Source organism: Dipodomys spectabilis, unplaced genomic scaffold (assembly GCF_019054845.1).
Source record: "Dipodomys spectabilis isolate Male_0828 unplaced genomic scaffold, ASM1905484v1 ptg000108l, whole genome shotgun sequence".
Classification (NCBI taxonomy): Eukaryota; Metazoa; Chordata; class Mammalia; order Rodentia; family Heteromyidae; genus Dipodomys; species Dipodomys spectabilis.
The window spans coordinates 19,304,766-19,310,300 of NW_024870785.1; the positions used below are offsets into that span (position 1 = coordinate 19,304,766).

At 49.5% G+C, this 5,535-nt stretch overlaps 2 non-coding genes across 2 annotated transcripts; both read left to right on the top strand.

Annotated features, from left to right (window-relative positions):
• The first annotated feature begins 2,841 nt into the window (after nt 1-2,841).
• On the top strand, nt 2,842-2,957 carry LOC122114747. The gene has a single exon (XR_006148632.1). It is a non-coding gene; the product is annotated as a U5 spliceosomal RNA (small nuclear RNA).
• Nucleotides 2,958-4,852: 1,895 nt separating this feature from the next.
• Nucleotides 4,853-4,968, top strand: LOC122114743. The gene has a single exon (XR_006148629.1). It is a non-coding gene; the product is annotated as a U5 spliceosomal RNA (small nuclear RNA).
• Nucleotides 4,969-5,535: the final 567 nt, after the last annotated feature.

Here is a 5,535-nt window from a genome sequence, read left to right on the forward strand (position 1 = left end):
GACAGACCTCGCGCTGGGAGAGCCCGGGCCCGGAACGCCTGGGGAGATCCGCACCCGTGGGGGGGGGGGGGGTCCAGCGCCAGGGGAGGGGCTGTACGACCAGGGGGAGAAAGGGAGTGACTGGCACCAGAATGCGGTCACTCCTATCTGGTGCGGGGACGCCGACCCGAGGCGACACCCAGGACCACAGGCCCACCCGGGGCCGTGCGGGCTCCTGACCACGCCCTCCGCCTTGCAGCCGAAGCCCCAGCGCCTGCTAGCTGCCCGCGGCGCCGCCTGCGCTCAGCCACAGCGTGCGTGGGACCCCGGGCTTGCCCAGGACCTATTTACCGCCCCCTCACACTACCTCCTGTAGCTCCCAGACCGGATAGGCCACGCCCCTTCCCTAACCACGCCCACACGAGACCACGCCCGGCGTCGGGCAGGACCCCTGGAGGCCACGCCCCTCGTACACCACGCCCCATTCTGTGTTGCTCCTCCTCCGTCGGCCACGCCCCTCTCCGAGCCCGCCTCCCTGTGAAAGCCACGCCCCTTCAGAAATCCCAGCCTTTTCTGCTTACTACTAACTTTGAGTCATCACAGCTGCTGAGGGTTCAGTATCCCTGCTTGCCACCCAAAAGTCACCCCAAGCCTCTAAAAGTAAACATCATAGACACTTCTAGTGGAAACAGGTCCAGGTCTGGGCATCGGTAGCTCACATCTTGTGATCCTAGCTACTCAGGAGGCTGAGATCTGAGGATCAAGGTGATGGGAATCTGCTGCGATCTCGAAATGTGATAGCCCACTCTCCCACCCCTCCAGGTAACTGGCGCCTTAGTTCCGAGAAGCAGATCACACCTGGCTGAACCAGGACCTGCTCAGTGGGTTTGCACTACAGGTTCCCAGAATCAGGCCTGCATAAGTAACTTAAATCTGAAAGCACCAACTTGCAAAGCCCATCCGGAAACTTTTTGTACCCTCCAGCCACATTCACCCAGGACCGTACTTAAGAGCCTTCAATCCTGTCTCTCCAGTACACCTCGTATCTCCTGGCTCTTCAACTTTCCATTGATCTGGACTGTTGAGGTCTTTTTCTGCTCTTTCTTTATTCTAATACTCTCGTGACTCAGTCCTAACTCAAAGACATCCAGAGCAGGAAAGAACCCCAAGACTCATCTCCAACTAACCACCAAAAGGCCTCAAGTGGAGCTTTGGCTCAAGTGGTAGAGTACTACCCCTAAGTAAAAGAAAAAAAAAAAAAAACCAACCTCAGGGACATTGCCCAGACTTTGAATTCAAGCCCAAGGCTGGCACTATAAAAAGAAAGAAAGAAAAACAAAAACGCCAGGCCCAAAAAGGGTTCTCTTTTTTTTTTTTTAGTCTGGAGTTTGAATTCAGGACCTGGGCTTGAGATCCTCAGATCTCAGCCTCCTGAGTAGCTAGGATTACAGGTGTGAGCCACTGGCACCCAGTAAGGATCAGAACTTCTTTCTAGCACTATCCTGGTTCAGGTTCCTGGCAATAAACTCCTTTATCCTCTCTAAAAAGTGGTCCTCCTCTTGGGCTGGTCTGCCTTGCCATAGCTTGACCTCCTAAACCATATCTCCCTTTACTCCTCCTTCACTCCCCGCCCCCCAATCCCAGTCAGCCTCGGGGCTTGAAATCAGGGCCTGAGCTCTTTTGCTCAAAGTAGCACTTTACTACTTTGAGCCACAGCTTCACTTCCGGTTTTCAGGTGAGGACTTTTCAGTCCAGGCTGGCTTTGAATCATGATCCTCAGATCTCAGCCTCCCTGAGTAGCTAGGATTACAGCCACTGGCACACAGCAGGGATCAGAACTTCTTTCTGGCAGTATCCTGGTTCAGGTTCCTGGCAATAAACTCCTTTATCCTCTCTAAAAAGTGGTCCTCCTCTTTGGCTGGTCTGCCTTGCCATAGCTTGACCTCCTAAACCACGTCTCCAGACCCGGCTTTCTGGTGGCCTCATCTGCCTTTGCTGTCTCCCTCTGTCTGCCAACCAATCCTTCCATTCTCAGCCTCCAGATGGCCTAGAGATAGTGAATAAAAACAAAACCTTCCACCTTCCCTCCCTTGTGGGTGACCTGATGGACCGCGCAAAGGGAAACTAACTCCAAAGCTTAGGAGCCAAGATGCAACGCAATCCAAAGGGCAAGGCAGTGCGCATGCGCCCCCGCAGCAGGCGCTGACCCGGCCCTGTCAATGCAATGCACCTGCGCGGCTTTCATGCATCTCTTGCTCGTTTGAGGCTATCTCCAAAACAAATAATGTAGGCATCACTGGAAACAATGGAAGAAAGTCTTGGGACCTTGCACCAGGTGGAAGTAAAAGGTTTGGTCAATATCTTCGCGTCCCTGGGTCCCCTTTTCCCTTCTGCAAAGCCTCGCTGCCTGCTTGGGGTGACCACTAGGGGGATATTATTAACTGAATTTACCACCTCTCTCCACACCAAGTACTTAAAAACTCCATTACGTTCCAAAAATAAATAAATAACTCATGTTTCTAGAGTAAGAAACCCAAATTCAGAATCCCTGCGTGCGAGCAGATCAGGGTTTAAACCCCGGAGAGCCAAGCTCGCAGGGCAGTTACTCCAGGTGAAACTGAAGTTCCCAGGGGTAATTATTCAGCGCTCATTTGCATACCCAGAGTACACTGCAACTAGGGCAAAAGTTTTTTCTCCAATGAAAGTATATTTAACCATGACCTGAGTCTTTTATCCTAGGAATATAATTGGCAGAATGTATCACGTACACCTCTCTATATAATAGCGCTTTAGAAAAATAGCTACCGTAGACGTACGAGGAGTTGTCTTTCCTAGGCCTGTGTGTCAGCGCACCTCGAGGTTATACTCTGGTTTCTCTTCAGATCGTATAAATCTTTCGCCTTTTACTAAAGATTTCCGTGGGGAGGAACAACTTTGAGTTTTAAGCCAATTTTTCGAGGCCTTGACTTGTCAAGGCTAATCTTTTCTGTCTGAAAGAAAGAAAAAAATGAGCTTCCCTTTTTAAGGTGCGTTATTTAGCTACCATAGTGTTGTATTATTCGTACCTAGTGTGGTACTTATAATACAAGATAAATAGGGTGTTTGGTTCTGTTTAACTCTCTTTGGGCTATTTTTTTTGGAATTTAGGGGACCATGAGTCCTTGATCTACTGATAAGTGATAATCTTACGTTTGGCCTTTTGGGGATGTAGAACTATGTCTTCTTAGTAACTGTTAAGGTTACGGTGCTATATTGATTGAATGTACGGTACTAATACTAGCAAGGTAAGTTGGGGGGAAGAAAGCTCTGTGTGAAGGGCCGACAATGTGACTCAGTGGGAGAGTGCTTTCCTACCATGCATGAAGCTCTGGGTTCCATTTCTCAGAATCACATACACGGGGAAAAAACTGGAAGCTAGAGTTGCTAGCTTCAGGGACAGCACACAGGACCTCGGCTCAGGCTCCAGAACTGACGGGGGGGGGGGGGGGGGGCAGAGGGGGGGGCAGAAGCTGGGGGGGGCAGAAGCTGGGGGGGGCAGAAGCTGGGGGGCGGGGGGGGGGCAGAAGCTGGGGGGCGGGGGGGGGGCAGAAGCTGGGGGGGCCGTGCGGTGGGGCAGAAGCTGGGGGGCGGGGGGGGGGCAGAAGCTGGGGGGGCCGTGCGGTGGCTCACATTTGTAATCCTAACTACTCAGGAGGCAATTCAAAGCCAGCCCAGGCAAGAAAAGTCCAGCAGACTCTCATCTCAATTAACCACCAGAAAACCGGATGTAACATTGTGGCTGAGATCTGAGGATCAAAGTTGATCTGAGAGACAGCGCCCAGGCCCAGAGTTGAAGCCCCACAACCGATTAAAAAAATGTTAAGAATTAAAAATATGCAGGTGCCAGTGGCTCACTCCTGTAATCCTAGCAAGTCGCCAGGCTGAGATCTGAACTTCTCGTGTTTCAGAACCAGTTGGCCCAGGGAAGTCTCATTTCCAACTAATCACAGAGAAAGCTGGAAGTGGCGCCGTTGCTCTAGCGGTGTGGAGCCCTAGCTAGCCCGCAGCAAAAGGAGTTTAGAGACAGCCTGAGTTTCAGCCTCCGGATCGGCACCAAAACATCACTGACGAAAGTAAAAGTAAATATTTAAGTAAAAATAAAAGCTGGCTCCCATTCCACGCGGTGCACCTCTGAAATTCCAGCACTAGATCGCTGAGGCAGGAGGATCCTGAGTTTGGGGTTAGCCTGGGCTTCACCGTGATACCCTGTCTCAGGAAAGACAGGTGCATGTTTAACGTTGAGGGGTTTAGGACAAGAAGACAATGTCCCCGGTTACACTCAAGCTACCATTGTAGCCAGGACGTTGCCTGAATACTCCACTGCGTATAAGTCAGAGTGCATGGTAGCAACCACCAGCACAACCATACCAACATACCACCCAAGGGAGGATCACGCACGATCCTGAATTTTGCGTCCAACGAATGTTTCCTGATGTATTTTTTTTTTCAAATTAATGGCAGTCTCTTAAAGAAATCAAACCCAGACATGCAGAACTACAAACCAGAAAACCTCGGAGTCTGACTAACTGGTCCCCCGGGTTCGCCCGCCAAAGCTCCCGCAGTAGCTCCAGCCTAAGCTCCGCGACTGCCAGAACTGAAAGGGCGGGCAGAGTGGGCTCTCTAATTTGCATACCCATAGTGCACCGCGCACGGCACAAGTGCGAAACAGCGACATTAAAAATTTATTTTCCCTATGTAGTTGTGCAAACGAAGCTTTTATATGCAAAACAATGGGAAAGGTTTCTCTTTTGGACAAACTCTTGGATCGACGAACCACCATTAGCGTGATAAGGTTTGCTGTTCACTGAGACCTGAATTATGGGGACCGTAACTCATACTCTGGTTTCTCTTCAGATCGTATAAATCTTTCGCCTTTTACTAAAGATTTCCGTGGAGAGGAACAACTCTGAGTCTTAAACCAATTTTTTGAGGCCTTGTTTTGGCAAGGCTACATTTTCAGAGGTTGAAAAAAAGATCGCTTATGATATGGTTGTATTGCTTTATTACCTGATAGCACTGGTACGTGTGCTTCTGCCATTGTGCTATCTTGTTTTTGAGCCTTTTTAGAAATTATCAGAATGGTGTTATTTAGGGCTTTGGTCCAAGTATGTGGCTGCATATGTGTATGTTAAAGATAGAGTTTTGATTTTAGGATTGCGTGTTTGCTTACCACTTTCAGATTCTGAGCTTTTTCTGCTCAAAGCTACTACGTCTCTACTACTTGAGCTTACTGCTTCATTGCCTTTTTGGTGGGTAATTACAAGACTTGGCTGCCTAGGTATGCTTCAAACTGAGATCCTTAAATCTTAGTTTCTAAGTAGCTAGGATTACAGATGTGAGCCTTAAATCTTAGTTTCCGAGTAGCTAGGATTGCAGATGTGAGCCACCGTGGCACCCAGCGCTGACTTTATTTGGAAAAAGAATAACTTGGCACTGTCAGTATCACAGTACATCATATGACAGTAATACATATTGCCACACTTAGTGTCCCGTGTTTTCCTGCATAATATTCTTCCA